The sequence below is a fragment of the Mirounga leonina genome, unplaced genomic scaffold (genome assembly GCF_011800145.1).
Source record: "Mirounga leonina isolate KUSES-001 unplaced genomic scaffold, KU_Mleo_1.0 Mir_268, whole genome shotgun sequence".
Classification (NCBI taxonomy): domain Eukaryota; kingdom Metazoa; phylum Chordata; class Mammalia; order Carnivora; family Phocidae; genus Mirounga; species Mirounga leonina.
Window position 1 is genome coordinate 9962927 of NW_023270649.1, and position 20240 is coordinate 9983166.

General features: G+C 43.8%; 1 long non-coding RNA gene and 1 pseudogene across 1 annotated transcript in view; both read left to right on the forward strand.

Annotated features, from left to right (window-relative positions):
- The first annotated feature begins 792 nt into the window (after positions 1 to 792).
- The window catches only part of LOC118026721, a 37039-nt gene continuing 17591 nt past the window's right edge, over positions 793 to 20240 (forward strand). Inside the window, exon 1 of the long non-coding RNA XR_004683665.1 lies at positions 793 to 1895. This is a non-coding gene — a long non-coding RNA (uncharacterized LOC118026721). The remainder of the gene's footprint in view (positions 1896 to 20240) is intronic.
- Positions 2553 to 2712, forward strand: LOC118026726 (annotated as a pseudogene).

Genomic DNA, 20240 nt, shown 5'->3' on the forward strand with positions numbered 1-20240 from the left:
ATCTGCATTATTTTTCTTTTTTCTTTTTTTTTTTTTTTAAGATTTTATTTATTTATTTGAGAGAGAGAGCACATGAGAGGGGGGAGGGTCAGAGGGAGAAGCAGACTCCCTGCTGAGCAGGGAGCCCGATGCGGGACTTGATCCCGGGACTCCAGGATCATGACCTGAGCCGAAGGCAGTCGCCCAACGAACTGAGCCACCCAGGCGCCCCTGCATTATTCTTCTAATCAGGAAAAAAAGAGACTGTGAGAACTAGGTTCGTGTCCACCCATTCGTCCTTCCACTTTGTGGGCCTTCGCTCCTCAGGGGTCAAATGAGAGGTCTAGGCTACACAATGGCTAAATCTATTCCAACCCTGACAACCCAGAATTTGACGAGTCTAATGAAATCAGAGTCAAGATCGAGGAGGGGACCACTAACAAAACCAGTAATAATGTGGCCATAGAACTTTGCCTCAGCTTGCAAGCTAGCTATTATTTTCTCTGCTTTGACAGATCCAAGAAGTTAAACAATTTCCTGGAGTCATTCCGCTCCCGAGCAGCAGAGCTAGGCTTGGGGCCTGGATCCGTGTGAGTGGAGAGAACATGTTTGTATTTCCAGTATGCTGGCATGCAGGCGGAGGTAGGCCACGGGCTCTAGCTGATCCTTTTCCAGAACAATGAAGACAGCACCTGCTAGTGAGCGGGCCCCGAACAGCAGGGGCGCTCAGGAGGCCTCGCCGCTGGTTTATGGCTGAGGGGCGCCAGAGGCAGCTGCTGCGCATGCTCTCGGCCCTCCTCTGCGCGCGCGCCGAAGGCTGTTTCCCGTGAACCCTGTGTTTCTCGGCCCCCGCGCTGTTTTCCTGGTGGCATGAGGATGATTGCTGTGCAGACAAGGCCAAGTGTTGGAAAGGCAACGTTCTGGAAGCAGCAGGCAGCCAGATGACAAACGGGTGTACAGGCACGGTAGCTCCCTTGCCATCCTGGCGAGGCGAACTTGCCAGAACGTCCCCTTCCGGGTGGAGCCCCCGCTGCCCACGGCGGTGGCCGAGGCCACGGCCAGCCTTCATTGTCTCCCTCCCCCTCCCAGCGGTTCAAGTCCTCCTCCCCTCCGGCGAGCTCTCCTGGGACCACCTCCCGGGATTGCCCTCACACCCTTGCCTCCAGAAAACCCACAGCCTGACACCGGGAAAGGCACCGTGAGGAGGGAACTCAGGAGAATCAGACCCGTTGTTTTGTATCGAATGGAAAACAGTACATCACTCATTCTAGTTCGTGTGCGGGTTTGATTTCTTATCCACAGACCAGGGTGCTCCTGGATTCCTGCAGGTCATTTTGAGCGGGTGAGCCCAAGAGGCCTGCATCGTCCATCCGCACGCACGAGCACCAGGGAACTGCGCTTGAGCTTTTCTCCGGACCACACAGGGCCTGGCCACTGTGAACTGCACGGAGAGCCTCGGTCTGTGACGACGTGTGGGCCCAAGGGCCGCGGGCCGTGGGGGGGGGGGGCGAGGGGGGGCGCACAGAGAAGAGGGGATGTGCTCGCGCAAGGCCGCGGAGCTTTCCTGCGCACAGATCGCCCCTCTCCCTCCCTCCTTCCCGACCTCCAAAGCCAGAGGCCGCTCTTCTGCCCACAGCCTTCCTCCCCTTCGGGCTGCTCCCAGACCCATCAGCGCTGCTTCAGGCCCCGCCGGAAGCCTTGCCGCCTCTTACAGATTTGGAAAGGGATTCTTTCTGCTCTTCTGCAACCTGTCACCAAATATGCCTGGGAATTGCGTACTCGAAGAACCGAGGAACCCAGAAAAAGACAAATGCCCAGCACTCTTGCTCGACTTGCACGGGCCGCAGTCAGGCGTCAGGACCTGCGCGTGCGCACACGTGCAAGCGAAGAGCCACGAGGAGACGAGCGTGAGCAAGGTAAGGGGGAGGGTGGGGGCGGCTGCCAATCAAGGCCATTGTTTTCACGTGGATGGTGGAGAGTATGACCATAAACCCTGCTTCTTTCCCATAGTCCCTTGCTTTGAATTCGGGTCAAATTCGAGTGTGAAAGTGAGACGGAAGGTGGATTTGACAGCCCTTCCATTAATCCCACTAGCTGTGCTCTCCTGCACTACTGTAAGCTGGAATTTTCTATCAGGGCTGTCCCAGCAGCTCCGGCTCATCTCCATTCAGAGGAATGGGGTCGTTGATTTTTAAGGAGGGCGCCCTCCACTGACGTCGCATTTCGCTTCTAGATGGACTCTTCGGGTCTCAAAGGCTCCAAGACTCTAGGTATTTTTTATCTTTTTGGTCACTGTCTCACCTCACGTATCAAATCCGTCATTAACGGGGGCATTTGTCCTTCATAGCACCTTTCTCAGTCATATTTCCCCTTCCCTTTCTGTTGCCTCTGCAGGGGGCAGGTCCTTGTTAACATGAAGACCCAGGCTTATTATCTAGATTCTTACTCTAGCATCCTAATAGATTCCCTTAGCGGAGTTTGAGCACTTCCTCAAGGGCAGGGTCATATTAATCTTCAAAAATGCTGATAATGACACAGCACAGCAGCAAGAGCGAGACTCTAAAATATAAGTCAGCTTTGCGCAGTGGCAGAATCGTAGCCAATGAGGTTTATCCGAGGCGCGATTATTGCTAATTAAAACATGTCAGCTCCCGTCATTCCTCTGCTCAAAACCTTCCAGTGACTCCCCATTTCATTCACAGTATAAAAGTCTCTTTTAGGGGCACCTGGGTGGCTCAGGCCTTAAGCGTCTGCCTTCGGCTCAGGTCATGGTCCCAGAGTCCTGGGATCGAGCCCCGCGTCGGGCTCCCTGCTGGGTGGGAAGCCTGCTTCTCTCTCTCCCACTCCCCCTGCTTGTGTTCCTTCTCTGGCTGTGTCTCTCTGTCAAATAAATAAATAAATAAATAAAATAAAAGTCTTTTATATGCAGTTCTTTAATTGAGATGTAGTTGACATATAACATATTAGTTTCAGGTGCGCAACATAATGATTCAACATTTGTATATATTGGGAAATGATTAGCACAATAAGTCTGTTACCATCTGTCAGCATGCAGGTACAATTTTTTTTTTGTGACGAGAACTTTTAAGATTTACTCTCTTTGCACCTTTCAAATATGCCAAACATTATTATTAACTGTAGTCGCCATCTGTACGTTATATGGAAGTTTGTACCTTTTGACCCCCTTTACCCATTTGCCCCCCCCCCTTGCCTTTGGCAACCACCAATCTGTTCTCTATATCTGAGTTCAGATTTTGGTTTTGGGGTTTTTTAAGATTCCACATATAAATGAGATCACACAACATGTGTCTTTCATATAGCCCTCAAGGTCCATCCATGTCACAAACAGCAAGATTTCCTTCCTTTTGTTTTTTAAAGATTTATTTATTTGAGAGAGGGTGCAAGAGACAGCAGGAGGGGGGGCAGAGGGAGAGGGACAAGCAGACTCCCCGCTGAGCAGGGAGCCCAATGAGACATGGGGCTCAATCCCAGGACCCTGAGATCATGACCTGAGCTGAAGGTAGATGTTTAACCGACTGAGCCACCCAGGTGCCCCAAGATTTCCTTCTTTATTATGGCTGAATAATATTGCATTGCATCTATACAGCTGACCCTTGAATGATGCCAAGGTTGAGAGTGCTGACCCCCTGCGCAGGCAGAAATCCACATGTAATTTTTTACTTCCCCAAAACTTAACTACTAATAGCCCACTGTTGACTAGAAGCCTTACCAATAACACAGTCAATTAACATGCATTTTGTATATTATATGTAATATATACTGTGTTCTTATAATAAGTAAAAGAAAATGTTGAGAAAATCATAAGGAAAATACATTTATAGTACTGTTGTGTTTATCGAAAAAAATCCACATATAAGTGGACCCACGGAGTTCAAACCCATGTTGTTCAAGGGTCAACTGGAGGGGCACCTGGGGGGCTAAGTCCGTTAAGTGTCTGCCTTGCGCTCAGGTCATGATTCCAGGGTCCTGGCATCGAGCCCCGCATCGGGCTCCCTGCCCAGAGGGAGCCTGCTTCTCCTTCTCCCTCTGCCGCTCCCCCTGCTTGTGCTCTCTTTCTGTCAAATAAATAAAATCTTTTTTTTTTTTTAAAGGGTCAACTGTATATACCACATCTTATTCATCCATTCATCCACCATTGGACGCTTAGGTTGCTGCCATGTCTTGGCTATTGGAAATGATGCTGCAGTGAACATGGGGGTGCATACGTGTTTTCAAGTCAGCGTTTTCATTTCCTTTGGATAAATACACAGAAGTGGGGTTGCTGGATCATATGGTATTTCTATTTTTAATTTTTTGAGGCACCTCCCTCCTGTTTTCCTTCTTGGGGGCACCAATTTACATTCCCATCGGGGAATGCACGGGGTTCTCTTTTTCTCCACATTCTTACAAACACCTGTTGTTTCTTACTTTTTTCTGGTACTAGCCATTCTGACAGGTGTAAGGTGATAGCTCAGTGTGGTTTTGATTTGCATTTCCCTGATGAGTGATGTTGAGCATCTTTCCGTATACCTGTTGGCCATCTGAATGTCTTTTTTGAAAAAATGTCTATTCATTTGCTATTGAGCTGTATGAGGTTTTTTTTATATTTTGGGTATTAACCCCTTATCAGCTAGATGATTTGCAATTATTTTCTCCCATTCAGTAAGTTGCCTTTTCATTTTGTTGAGGGTTTCCTTTTTGCTGTGTGAAAGCTTTTTAGTTTGATGCAGTCCCATTTATTTAGTTTTGGTTTTTGTTGCCTTTCCTTTTGGTGTCAAATTAAAAAAAAAAAAATGTTGTCAAGGCCGATATCAAGGAGTTTACCACCTAAATTTTTTTCTAGGAGTTCTATTGTTTCAGGTCTTATGCTCAAGTCTTTAATCCATCTTGAGTTAATTTTTGTGTATGGTTAAAATAGTGGTCCAGTTTCATTCTCTTTCATGAGGCTGTGCAGTTTTTCTAGCAGTGTTATAAATTCCCATTATGTATTCTTGGCTCCAAACATTTATGTGGCTATAAATTAATGGACCACATTTGTATGGGTTTATTTCTGGGCTCTCTTATTCTGCTCTGTTGATCTATGTGTCTGTTTTTATGCCAATACTATACTGTTTTAATTCCTATAGCTTTGTAATATAGTTTAAAATCAGAAAGTATAATGCTTCCAGCTCTGTTCTTCTTTCTCAAGATTGTTTGGGCCATTTGGGATCTTTTGTGGTTCCATACAAATTTTAAGATTGTTTGTTGTATTTCTGTAAAAAATGCCATTGGAATTTTGATAGGAATTGCATTGAATCTATACATTGCATTAGGTAGCATGAACATTTTGACTATTAATTCTACTGATCCACAAGCATGGAACATCTTTCCATTTATTTGTGTCTTCATCAATTTCTTTGTTCAATGTCTTACAGTTTTCAGTGTACAAGTCTTTTACATCCTTGGTTAAATTTATTACTAGGTATGTTATTTTTTAAGCAATTGTGAATGGGATTGTTTTCTTAATTTCTCTTTCTGATAGCTTGTTATTAATGTATAGTAATGCAACAGATTTTTGTATGTAGACTTTGTGGCCTGCAGCTTTACCAAATGTGTTTATTAGTTCTAACAGGTTGTGGGGTTTTTTGATTTTGTTTGGTGGAGTCTTTAGGGTTCTCTATATATAATGTCATCTACAAATAGTGACAGTTTTATTGCTTCCTTTCCAACTCGATGTCTTTTATTCTTTTTCTTGCCTAATTGTTCTGGCTGGACCTTCTAAAACAATATTGAATACAAGCAGTGAGAGTGGGCATCTTTGTCTTGTTCCTGATCTTAGAGGAAAAACTTTCAGCTTTTTACCATTGACTATGATGTTAGCTGTGGGCTTGTCATATATGACCTTTATTATGTTGAGTTACATTCCCTTTATACCCACTTTGTTGAGAATTATCATTAATGGATGTTGAATTGTGTCAAATGTTTTTTCTGCATATATTGAGATGATCATCTGACTTTTATCCTTCATTTTGTTAGTGACTGATTTGCATATGTTGAACCATACTTTCATCCCTGGAATAAATCCCATTTGATCACAGTGTTAATCCTTTTAATGAATTGTTGAATTTGGTTTGCTAATATTTTGTTGAGGATTTTTGCATCTGTGTTCATCAGGGATGTTGGCCTGTAATTTTCTTGTGATGTCCTTGTCTGGTTTTGATGTCAGGGTAATTCCAGTCTCATAAAATGAGTTTGGAAGTATTCCCTCTTCTTTTTTTGGAAAAGCTTGAGAAGGATTGATGTTAATTCTTCTTTTAAATGTTTGGTAGAATTCACCAATGAAGCCATCTGTCCTGGACTTTTGTTTATTGGGAGGTTTTGATTATTGATTCAATCTTCTGACTAGTAATTGGTCTGTTCAGATTTTCTATTTCTGCATGATTCAATCTTGGTAGGCTATATGTTTCTAGGAATTTGTTCATTTCTTCTAGGTTGTCCAATTTGTTGGTGTATAATTGTTCATAGTAGTCTCATATGATTTTGTATTTCTGTGGTATCAGTTGTAACATCTTGTCTTTCATTTTTAATTTTATTTTTTTGGGTCCTCTTTTTTTTTTCTTGCTGAGCCCAGCTAAACATTTATCAGTTTTATCTTTTCAAAAAGCCAGCTCTTAGTTTCAAAAAACCAGCTTCTTAGTTTGATCTTTTCTGTTGCCTTTTTAGTCTCTATTTCATTTATTTTCGCTCTGATCTTTGTTATTGCCTTCCTTTTACTAACTTTGGGTTTCATTTGTTCATTTTCTAGTTCCTTGACATGTAAAGTTAAGTTGTTTATTTAAGATCTTTCTTCTTTTTTTTTTTTAAACAATTTATTCTTTAAGTAAACTCTATGCCCAACATGGGGCTCAAACTCACAACCCCAAGATCAAGAGTTGCATGCTTTACTGACTGAACCAGCCAGGTGCCCCTTTCTTATTTCTTGAGGTGGGCATTTATTGCTATGAACTTTCCCCTTAGAACTGCTTTTGCTGTACCCAATAAGTATTGGTATGCTGCATTTCCATTTTCACTTGTCTTAAGATATTTTTTTATTTCTCTTTTGATTTCTTCTTTGATCCATTGATTGTTCAAGAATATGTTGTTAAATCTCCACATATCTGTGAATTTTCCAGGCTTCTTTTTGTAATTGATTTTAGACCACTGTGGTCAGAAAAGGTACTTGGTATGATTTCAGTCTTCCTAAATTGATACTGGAGAATAATCCATGTGCACTTGAGAAGAATGTGTATTCTGTTACTTTTGGTTGGACTGTTCTAAATATGCCTGTTTCCCCCCAACCCAGGGTCTTTTTTTTTTTTTTTTAACAATTTTAACATTTAAATTGAATTAATTAACATATAATGTATTATTAGTTTCAGAGGTAGAGTTCAGTGATTCATCAGTCTTATACAATACCCAGTGCTCATTACATCACATGCCCTCCTTAATATCCATCACCCAGTCACCCCATACCCCCTCCCCCCCCCCCCCCTTCCAGCAACCCTTGGTTTCTTTCCTATGATTAAGAGTCTCTTATAGCTAAATATGCCTGTTAAGTTCATCTGGTCTAATGTGTCATTTAAGGCCAGTGTTTCCTTATTGATCTGTCTGGATGATCTCTCCATTGATGTAAGTGGGTATTAAAAGGCCCTATCATTATTGCTGTCTATTTCTCCTCTTAGGTCTATTAAATTTTGCTTTATATATTTAGGTGCTTCTATGCTGAGTTCATAAATATTTACAAATGTTATGTCCTCTTGTATTGACCCCTTTATGCAATGACCTTCTTTGTCTCTTGTTATAGTCTTAAAGTCTATTTTGTCTGATAGAAATTTAGCTACCCCAGCTTTCTTTTGTTTTTCATTTACATGGAATATTTTCCATCCCTTCACTTGTAGTCAAAGTCTTCATGACAGCCTACAAAGCCCTACATTACCTCTCTGAGCTCCTCATCTACAGTGCCCCCCCAGCACAATCTTCTCCACACCAACTTTGCTGTTCCACATACATTCCCACCATAGAACCTTTGTTCTAGTTGTTTCCTCTTGTTACTTGGAATACTCCCATGGTAACCATCCTCCAAGATGGCCCCCAGTGAATCTCACCTGCTGGTATTCATGCCCTTGTATAGTCCCCTTTCATGCTGAATAGAGCCAACCAGTGTAACCAGTAGGATGCTACAGCAATGATGGCTTGTGACTTCTGAGGCTAGGTCATAAAAAACATTATGACTTCTGTATTCCTCTTGCTTGGATCCCTGGCTCTGGGGGAAAGCCACCCACCCTGTCATGAGGATGCTCACACAGCCCTGTTGAGAGGCCCATGTGGTGAGGAATGAAGACCATCCAGTAACAGACACATTAGCCTGCCGGCCATGTGGATGAGCCCCCTTCTCTAGTCACGTCTTCATATGATTGCAGCCCCAGTCAACATCTTGACTACAGTCTTGGGAGACATTCTGAGTCAATTAAGCTGCTTCTGAATTCCTGACCCACAGGAATTATGAGATAATAGATCCTTATTATTGTTTAAAGCTTCTAAATTCTGGGGTGATTTGTTTTCCAGCAGTACATAATACAACCCTTCCCCCCTCCAGATGCTGACTTGGTTAATGCCTTCACCTCCTCAAATCCTTTCTCAAATCTCACTTATCCAGTGATGTCTACCCTCAGCATTCTTTTTTTTAAGATTTTCTTCCTTCCTTCCTTCCTTCCTTCCTTCCTTCCTTCCTTCCTTCCTTTCCTTTCCTTTCCTTTCCTTTCTTTTTTTCCTTTCCTTTCCTTTCTTTTTCCTTTCCTTTCTTTTCCTTTCTTTTCTTTTCATCCTTTTCCTTTTCTTTCCTTTCTTTTCTTTTCATCCTTTCTGGGATGTGGAGGAAGTGAGGTATGCCTAGTCAGGAAACTTTCTACACGATCCTTTACTACTTCTGTTAAGGCTCTGAGGTTCTGCAGGTTACTGCAGCTAGTGTTAGTTGCCCTAATATGGTGACATGAGGGGAATTTTAACAGGGCAGCGGGCATAGTGACCAGACTGTGGTGGGCTTAGAAGTAAAGGGAGGGGCAGGGGTGCCTGGGTGACTCATTCGATTACGTGTCTGACTCTTGATTTCAGCTCAGGTTGCAGTCTCAGGGTGGTGAGTTCCAGTCCCATGTTGGGCTCCACGCTGGGTGTGGAGCCTACTTAAAAAAAAAAAAAAAAAAAAGGAAAAGAAAAAAGAAGTAAAGGGAGGGGCAAGCAAGTGGAGACAATCTGGACAATCTCCAGAGGGGAACTCAGCTATGAAGTGTCATTTGTCAACATTTCCAGTAGCAGGGGGAATGAATGAGAGCTTTGGTTTTGAGGATATGAAGTGGGGGTTCTGGCCTACCGTTCTTACCATATCCATATATAAAGAGCTTCCTCACTCTTGTTCACAGATGCATAGCATTCCATTGTATGAATCTACAATACTTCATTAATCACTAGTTAACTAATCACTAATCAACTAGCTAATCACTAATCAACATTTAGATTGTTTTAAATCTTTTGCTATTAAAGGGGTGCAGGATGAGGCACCCCAAAATGTGCCACTTTGACATAAAGATCTTTTTGAGTTAAAAGTAATAAGCAGGAAAGGTGCTCTGCCTCCCCCATGACTGCCTACATTTACATTGGAAAGGAGAGCCTGCAACAGGAGGGGAAGTATGCACAGAGGCCTCTTTTACAGAAGGAACTCATCTGCATTATAGAACAATCTTGTTTTTCCAAACATCTCCTTTCACCTCTTGCTAATGAGTTTTCTCCCCTTTTTGTCAGCAGGCCCCTACTTTTTTCCTTAGCTCATATAAGCTTCTTGGTGCCTCACTGTCTTTGGAATTCCATGTCTGTGTGGATTCCTCATATGTACATCTATTAAATTTGATTTTCTCCTGTTAATCTGTCTCATATCAGTTTGATTCTAAGTCCAGCTAGAAGGGCCATAGGGCAGAAGATTTTCCTCCTCGACACTATTCTAAACATATATTACATTTTATGTATGTATTCTATATATATCTTAGTATTCTATAATATATGACTTCAATTTACCAATTTCACATGACTTTATCAACTTCATGGACCTCAGATTTTACTGTATGCACGTTGATAAAATATTGAAGGATTTTAAGTGAAAGAAGAAATCCCATTTATTTTGTCCAGTGAGGTCGCCTAGATTGAAAGCAAAGAACCTGAAAAGCCAGTGAGAAAGATGGAGAATGACCACAAAAAGGACAAAAAAGATAAAAATTATGTTTATTAAGAAATTTGGCTATGCATCAAAACAGAGAAACAGCCTTCCTCACACAATTCTCAATAATCGAGTCTGGTGGGGGGATGGGGTAACTGGGTGATGGGCATTGAGGAGGGCATGTGATGTAAGGAGCAGTGGGTGTTCTGTGCAACTGATGAATCACTGAACTCTACCTCTGAAGCTAATAATACACTATATGTTAATTGAATTTAAATTAAAAAAAAAATCAAGTCTGTGTCCCGAAATTTTTCCTGATACTGTCTGAGCTTCTAGAATTTAGAGCACAAGCTACCTACTGCAACTTGCCTGGGTGGGCCCTGACAAGAGAAAGAAGCCAGTTGTGTTCTTTCATCATATGGTTTTCATACCAAGGCTGGTCTATTACTTAGCAAACATAGGGCCAGTCAACCTCTAGAGCCTGAGCTTATCAAAACCCCATTTCTACGAGTTTAAAGACTCAAAGTCCAGATTTTTCCAAGTTCTAAAAGCGTTGCCCCCAAGGAGGGCTGGCAGCAGTCCCATGAGAACGATTTACTTAAGTCACTAGAAGAATGTTTAAATTTCTAAATCCTTGCCAGTGTCTATATTCGATTCATGCGGGCCTACCTAATATTTGATTGAGGCCTGACGTGTATATTGCCTGGGGAATGCTTTGATAGGGGTGGGAATTGGGGTGCTACAGTAGGGATGTAGTTCTTCATTTCTTTTACCATTGCATAGTTTCATTTTAGAAAAATAGATTTTTGTAACCCACCGACACATCTGTTGGCCACATGAAGGTCAAATCCAGATCTGTACGAATTAGAATAATTTTGCATCTCTCTCAGGAAATTAGGCAATTAAAAGAAAGGCAAACCTCAAGGGAAATTTCTCCCTCTTCTTACAGATATATATTAATTGTAGTGTCTGATTAATGAGCCTCAGATATGAGTCTGGGGGCCCTGGTGTGTTCTTGGCTCTCACCAGCATGCTGCTTCCTGTGGGAAATGCAGAGAGTTCAAATCCCTCATGGTTCAAAATAATCTCACATGTGTTAAAGAACCAAAGCTTTGATTGCTAGCTGCTCACATGGAGACCAGCACATACGTGAGAACCGCTGGGGTCCAGCTTTTCAGATAGACGATTATAATTCTTCAGAGGATATTTGCATTCATTTTTTTTTTCTTAGTTTTATGAAGTTAACATGATACGTGATCTGAAAATTAGTTCTCTAAGCTGTCAGGAGCAGCCACTGTCCTGGCCTGGTTCAGGTGATGCCATCCTCGGGACAGGTAACCAGTGTCCCCTTTTTCAATCAGGTGGACATTTAGGGAGATGGGCTGATTGAGTTCAACTCAGTTGCTTCTCACTATTTATAGGCCCTGGAAACAAAGCATGCATTCCCATGCCTTCCATGTCCTGACCGTGATCCTGGAGCAGGATCACGGCCAGTTTAGGACCTCCGGATGACTTGTTTACTGAGAGAAACTTCCAGATCAGGAAAAGAAACTGATGGCCATACTTGCCCTTCAAAACTTTCACAGCAAGACAGAGTGTCTCACTTGAATTTTTTTTGATGATGATGATCTATACTGAATCACATTCATAGAACTACTACTGACTGAGCTCCTGTTCTAGAAGCTGCAAACTTGGGGAGAGAAACTGGAAATATGCTTGCATTATAAGCAAAGGAGACCCCATAAATCTTTATGTCCTGCCCCAGGGCCAGAGACATGAAAGAGGGCCTTCCCAGGTCAATGATACCACTGATATGCCTAGTCACAACTATAGACCAAAAAATGCCATTACAGGGGTGCCTGGGGGGCTTGGTTCGTTAAGCATCTGCCTTCAACTCCGATCATGATCCCCCAGGGCCTGAGATTGAGCCCCACATCAGGCTCCCCGCTCTGTGGGGAGCCTGCTTCTGCCTCTGCCCCCTGCTCATGCTCTCTCTCTCTCTCTCTCTCTCTCTCTCTCTCTCGCTATCTCTCCCTCTCTTGAATAAATAAATCTTTTTTTTTCAAATGCCATTACATTCTGGCCCAAAAATGCAGTCCCCATCCTCCACCCCCTCCACTGCCAAGTAAATAGTGAATGAGCAAAAACTCAACCTACCACTTCAGAAAATTATTAGTCCGTTTTCAGTGATATTTATCTATTATGCCATCACCTGCAGCTTCATTCGGGGGCAGAAATGATGACTCTTATTGGTACTGTCGCAGAATTTGGAATGCTCATTAAATATTGCTAAAATAATATGAGCATGTGATAGTGAATCACAGCTGTTAAACCAGTCCAACTTCCTCCCCATCTCCTAGTCAGTTTGTGTTCTGTAAGGGCAGCCAGCAAGCTGAAATACATACCTCCTTTGTTGTCTGTCTCAAACCATGATTGGGAACACTTCTAACCATGTGATGGCATGATATGAGCCTCTGCTACTGTTTCTGCTTTCTCAGTGGCCCTACCCTTACTCTCCTCTAGGCAGGCAGCCTCGTTTCCCTCAGGGGAGTGATGACATAGGCAAAAGCAACTAACCAAGTAGTCAAAAGTTGTGGCTTCCCACAGCCGAGGCCTGGGTATGACATGAAGCCCAGGATGCACGGCAGAGAAGGGCCCTGTTGCTCCATGCTCAAGCCTGGAGAAAATGACCTGGGATGCCGGGCAGGAAGAGAGCCAGAAGGCAATTGAGAATTGTTTTGATGCCAGTGAGTCACTTAGGCGGTCTGTGCCCTTGAGCAGGCTGAATCAGGGCAAATAGGAGGGAATCACATAAGACCAGCCTGGTTTGGAGATCTGAGTACAAAGGGTAACTGTGCCCTGTCCATGGTTAAAAGTAAAGTGGGCAGGAAGGCTCCAGGGTTCCCTGTTTCAGCTTGCTAAGGAAGCGGAAGAGACATCCATTTGTGGTGTCTGTAGGAAGGGCAAGGCAGCCTCCGAGAGTTTCTCAGAGCCCTGAGATGGCCAAGAATCACAGAATGTTCCCCCATGCCAGGGAGGGATATGGTCATGGTACCATAAGCCAGTGAACCTCAAGAAGTCTTTTTTTTTTTTTTTAAGATTTTATTTATTTATTTGAGAGAAAGAGTGAGAGAGATCATGTGCAGGGGGGAAGGGTAGAGGGAGAAGCAGACTGTCTGCTGAGCCAGGAGCCCAATGTGGGACTCGATCCCAGGACCTTGGGATCATGACCTGAGCTGAAGGCAGACGCTTAAATGACTGAGCCACCCAGGCGCCCTAAACCTCCAGAAGTCTTAAAGTTGGAAACATGGGGAGACAGAATGGTGACAGGAATGCTCAGGGACCAAAGAGCGGAGGAGAATAAGGCCAATTGGTCAGCACCAGGAAAAAGAGGCCCAGTGATAGCCCGAGATAGCAGACTGGTTTTCCATCCTCTAGGAGAAAGGACCCAAAGGAGGTTAGATTCTATTACTTGACATTTTATTCAGGGGCTAGGATTCCCAGCAGAAATCTAGAAATACAGGCACACCTTGTTCTATTGTGCTTTGCTATACTGTGCTTCACAGATACTGAGGTTTTGTTTTGACTGAAGATCTGTGGCAACGCTGCATAGAGCAATTCTGTCGGTGCCCTTTTCCCAACAGCGTGTGCTCACTTCATGTCTCTCTGTCACATTTTGGTCATTCTCACAATATTTCTTTTTTTTTTTTTTTTAAGGATTTTATTTATTTATTTGACAGAGAGAGACACAGCGAGAGAGGGAACACAAGCAGGGAAGGTGGGAGAGGGAGAAGCAGGCTTCCCACCGAGCAGGGAGCCCAATGCGGGGCTCGATCCCAGGACCCTGGAATCATGACCTGAGCCGAAGGCAGACGCTTAACGACTGAGCCACCCAGGGGCCCCGATTCTCACAATATTTCAAACTTTTTCTTTATTATTCTATTTGTTGTGGTGATCTGTGACGTGATTATGACTCACTGAAAGCTCAGATGATGGTTAGCATTTTTTTTCTCCAGAAAGTATTTTTTGATTAAGGTATGTATATTAGCTTTTTAAAGCATAATGCTATGGCACACTTCATCAACTACAGTATGGTGCAAGCAGAACTTTCTATGCACTGGGAGACCAAAACACTCACTTGATTGGCTTTATTATGATATTCGCCTTATTACGGTGGTCTGGAATTGAGCCTGCAATATCTCTGAGGTGTGCCTGTCCCTGGTTTCCTGGAGAAGACAAACTGGAGCAGATGGATAGCAAAGTGGACTGTATTCTCTCCAGCAAGGCCATGACGTCAGTTCTGAGGATGAATGAGCCATGGCAAGGAACAGCAGAAGGAGAGGAAAAAATACAGAGACCGCGCGGAAGGAAGAAAGGGACACTGAGGGTGAAGTGCACTGCTTGGTGGGTCCTAGACACAGGAGCAAAAAGGTGGTGGAAGAAGAGGAAAGGGAGGAAGCAGGGTCAAGGGCACATGGACCTGCAGGGGCTGATTATTTTGAACTTACCCTTCATTTCCACGATGGAAGAGCTAGATTATATAGATTTCGAAGTGCGAGGGAGTGCTGAGTGGAGGAGATACTAGGACATGTGGTTACCTACGGGCCTCTAAGAGTCAGGGAGGGGCTGGCCATCTCAGGGGCATGCCTACGCGAGAGCTCATGTTCAAGTGCGTGAGCTGGTGCTTGCACTTAGCTCAGGCCCAGAAATCCGCTTACGCATAGTCAGCTCTCAGTAAACATTGTAAACTCCCGAACCAAGCAATATACTTTGCTCTGGTCATTCTTGTCTAAATTGAGAATTAATTTACCATAGCTTCCTGAGTTTAAGGAAAGTAATTCTCAAAAGCATCCCTGGGGGGAAAAGAAAGGAGTCATCTTATAGTTTATATGAAGTTTATATGAGTTTATATATGAAGTAATGAGTTTATATGAAGTCTTTCATATCACAAGGTACTCCCTGAATTATTTTAACAATGAAGTATTCTGAGTGAAAGGCAAATTAACCCAATATTGTTGCAGGATCACAGGGTTCTAGTCTCACAGAGTCGAAGAATGACCTCTCAGACACAAAGGGGTAACGTGAAAGTTTGGTAAGTGAAGGTGAGAGCAGAAAGGAAAGAAAAAGCTCTCAGAATGAGAGGGGTCCTGAATGGGTTGCCACTGAGGGGTTTTAGGCCGATCTTTTATTGAAAACTTGACCCAGGGAGCTTGTGGCCTTGAGATTCTTGGGCCATCTTGGTCTGAGCAGGGACTTTTGGTAACACCCTTAAGGACTGACTTCTTTGAGGTTTGGTCAATTTCTGTGATTACACTGTAGCCGCCAAAGAAAAATATTCCCTCACATCCGGGGCCAGGTGGTCTGGTCTACTCCCTTATCTCTTGTTCACTCTTTCAGAGCCTAGTCAAGGGCCCCCTATCTCTCCCTGCCCATACCTTAACCCTCTACTTACCCAAAATGAGTTCAGTCGGTATTAATCTTGGAGACCTATAAAAGTCACTGAAAGAAGTCCCTAGTGAAAAGGAGTAAAATACCTGTTAATACAGATGGGCCGTGATTCCTGTGCATATGATAATATCTAACATGTTTTGACTACCAAGCACTGGCTAGGCCTTTTACTCATATCCGCTCATTAATCCTCCCCAAACACCTCTGAGGTCAGTACTAATACCCCCATTTTGCAGAGGAGAAAACTGAGGCCCAGAAAAGCTAAGTACCTTGCTCTAGGTCATAGACACTGGAGCGGGAGAGCCAGGGAAGGGCCATAGGCGGGCTGGCTGTGAGGCCTGCGCTCCGGAGCCTGCACCAGCCGCCTCTTGCAGCCACGGTCCGTGCATGTGAGTGTGAATGAGCCTTTGCAGCAGCTCTTTAAAAGCGATGGAGGGGTGCCTAGGCAGCTCAGTCGCTTAAGCGTCTGAGTCTTGATTTCGGCTCAGGTCATGATCTCGGGGTCTTGGGATTGAGCCCCAGTTCGGACTCTGCACTCAGTGGGGAGTCTGCTTCTCCCTCTCCCTCCCCCAACTTGTGCTCTCTCTCTCAAATCAATAAATAAAATCTTAAAAAAAAATAAATAAAGGGGCACCTAGGTGGCTCAGTTGGTTAAGCATCTGCCTTTGGCTCAGGTCATGATCCCAGGGTCCTGGGATCGATCCCCACCTCCGGCTCCCTGCTTGGCGGCCAGCCTGCTTCTCCCTCTGCCTCTCCCCCTGCTTGTGCTCTCTCTGTCAACTAAAACCTTAAAAATAAATAAATAAAAAATAAAAGCGATGGAATGTATCATTAGGTTTGAAGATCACAAATACCTACACAATGAATGAAAAAACCATGGCTGAGAATAAAATGTTCAGTGGCCCCAAGATATAAGTGGCTATATCTCAAAACAAGTAAGATAGAAAGGTAGTGAATAGAAATCTGAAAGATTCCTTTAGCCAACTCAAAAAGCGCCTCCCAGAATGACGAAGACCTCACTGTTGGAAGATGCATGTGGAGAATCTGAAGAAAATATCTTCTGTAAAATGTGAACAGGACAACATTCTAAAGTCACATCCTATGTTACACGTGTATTTAAAAAAAGAGTTAGTGGTTCTCAACTGGAAATACTTTCACCTGCCACGGGACGTTTGGCCATGTCTGGAAACATTTTTTGCTGTCAGAAGTTGGGAGGGTGTTGCTACTGAAATCGAACGGGTAGAGACCAGGATGCTGCTAAATGAGCTTCTGTTCTAATTCTGCATCCCTAGACCCCATAACACTTGGCCTTGAGAATGAACAGTTTACGGGGCTGTGGTATCACTCAGGATTGGACGTAATCCATGACCAATGTAGGAAAATGTCTCTCAAAGCATGTCCACAAGATCACTAGTTGTGTGAAACACCCCTAAAGAAGGGCTTGTGCAGTCTCATGATTTGGGAAAATGGTACATACCGGCTTCTCCCGTGTAACTGGGCAATAGACGGTAGTATGTTCAAGTCTCTTGAGAAGTCCTGGGAGATGCTGTACTTTATTTAATCCAGAACTTTCCAAATTTATTTGATCATGGAGGCTTTTTTTACAAGGATTTCCAATAAGGAGAGGGTAGCGATGCTTCCAGCGTTGTCGTGCTTGGCTGTTTACATGTCGAAATACATTTCATTATGAATTACTCTCATTGCTTTGTGTGTTACTACTAGAGTAGTAGTTGTTGAAGGGAAGAAGAAGGTTTGGGAAGGCAGATTACATTGTCTGTGAGTTTCACTGAAGGATAGGAAAGTGGGGGCCATAAACCACGTGTCCTAAGAGAGGCTATGGTCCAATCAGGCAGCAGAGATGTGCCCAGAAGAAAGGAGACGGGATGTGGGCTGTGGGACCCTGCTGAGGTTGCGGGATTGCAGAGCAGAGCTAGAAGCCACCTCGACTCATCTAACCCCACCTCCCACTGTACGGATGAGGGAACAGAGACTCTGCAAGGGTCCTCTCAGTCACCACAGCGTGTGAAAGGCCTTCTAGTGTGGCCTCCTCATACTGCACTCCTGGAGGGAGTGAACAGAAAGTTCTGGAAGCAGAAATTGTACCATAATATTGTTTCCAAAGAAGTTACCCTTTTGGTTCATGTTCACCAATCTTTGAAGGGCAATGGAATGATGATATTAGACGTGTTTCTTGTGAACCCTCCTTGCCCTTGAAGTGCCGGGACACAACCCCACAGCACAAAGTTTAAATGGTCCCCCCAGAGACAATAGGATATTTTGGAAGGAGAATTGGTCTAAGAGCCAGGAAACATCAGGCTTATTCTTAAGGATAAGACCTTTTACATTTCTGGAAACATAAAAAGTTTTACTCATCTCCTCTGCCAGACTTTGTTGAAACAAAACGCGACTCTTTCAAAGAATCAAATCAACCCCAAAACGATCAACGTTTGCCACAAAAGGGAGAAACATTTTCAACAGTGAGAAGTTAAGGGGGCTTGGAGGCCTGGCTTTCGCCCTGGCTAGTGAGGCGTGCTAGGTGCGCTTGAGACTGTCAACTCACCCTTCTGTTTTCCCCATCTGTAAAAGACGGATGAAAGTGCGTTTTCAGTTATTCTCAGGGTTGCTTTGAGGGTAAAATAATGCAAGGTATATGAAAGCTTTTTTCAAGATGTATTCAAGTTCACAAATATAAGGGAGAGCGGCTGTGAAATGTGCACACATCTTTTCCAACTTGAAGTGAATGTGAATATTTCTGTGTTCGGTCTCAGACTAATTCAGATTCCTCAATTTGGTCATTGCCAAGTATTCTCGGTGACTTGCCGATTACGCCAAAGCAGTATGGATTCCTCTGTCTGGATGAAGCCAGCAGAGAAGCCAGATAGTTCTGGAATTTACATCCAGATGTGTTCATCATGCTTTCCAATTTACACTTAACTACAGTGGTATTTCTCCATTTCCCAAATGAACCAGGAACTAGAAATGTTTCCACGTATAGCACTGTATAATTAGCCACAGCAAACGTGAACCTCGACTTGAAGAGGTTTCTAGATGCTTGGAACATTCTTTTCCAGACAGACCGGGAGTGTTACCTCTGAGCATTCCCCCCCCGCTTTCTTTGTTTCTTTGCCTTGCCCAAAGACTTCCTGGCAAAGACCAGGAAGGACACCTGTGGTTGGCATGAATCTGGTTGGACATGTTGGGGTTATTGCACTTTACAACAAGAGAGACTGCACACCCTGGGGAGCCACCGGGCATCTCATGAAGAGGTTTTCAGGAGGGACTTACTTGAGGATTTGGGCTTGTGTTAGGTGACTTGGTGGAGAGTTTCAAAAAGTGGGGTCTTGCTTTAGAATAGATGCTGTGAAGAAGTGGGGGCAATTTTATGATTAGGTATCTTAGATCCAATCTTATTTATAAAGCAGAAGGACTAAATTGAAGCCAAAGCTATACTTGGTAGAAGCAGCAGTCACTCATATTTGCCGGGAGAGGGACATGTGTGGTCATTTTGGGGACCTTACAAGGGTCGTGTTTTGTCTTCTGTATTCACTCATTGACTGTGGGGCAGTCTTATTTTCGTTTGGCTCCATCCTGGTCACAGAGTGGCCTCGTGTGACGTTGGTGCTCTGTAACATATTTGTGTTGAACAGGACCATGCCAAGACCCAGCTGTGAGTACCAGGCTAAGTACTGGCAACATCAAAGCCTCGCTGACAGCGTCAGGCTCTCAGGCGCTACTTTGCTTTTTCCCGATCTTTATCGTGAAATAGAGGGCAAATACAAATGCCTACACATGTACAACAGAAGCAGGGCTTAATGAGATGGAGCTCTTGACCAGCATGGTGGTTACAAAGGTATTTCTCTCATAAAAATTCATTAAGCCCTGATCTCAGTCAAAGCCCCAAAAGGAGCCACCTGATTTTCACAGCAGTCACCTCCCAGTGTATCTTAATCATTCTGTCACGCAGTGTCTGTCCCTAGACATTGTAGGTTGGTCTTACTCATTTTAAAAAACTTGATATATCTTTTGAATCTTTTTAAAAAAAAATTTTTTTTTTTTAAAGTAGGCTCCATGCCCCAACACGGGGCTTAAACTCATGACCCCAAGATCAAGAGTCACATGTTCTACCGACTGAGCCAGCCGGGGGCCCCAAAAACTTGATATATCTTTTGAATCTTTTTGAATCCATAGGTTTCCTCTCTGTCCCTTTCTTTTCTTATGATTTATCTATTGACCATTCGACCTGTAACATTTCCCACTGTCAGGATTCTGCTGTTTTCTATTTTGGGGCAATTTGACCCTGACCTCTGTCCTCTTTATTTCCTTCCACTCTCATCTGGATCCAGAGGACTGAATGGACTCAAGTTCAATGTCTTTGGCAGGTCCATAGGCAGTGTTGTGTTCTTTCCTCAGGAGGTACGTTTCATCTCATTGTCCCCTGAGTTATTTTTATAAGAAAAATGTATGCTGTCTGTCATCAGGTGTGAGATACTGACTTAGACAGCCATCCCCGACCCCCCAAGGAGGCCAGCTGTGTTTCAGTAACCCTGCCCAGAGGCAACCCGGAGAACATTGCCGAGGAAGGCTCTGTGGA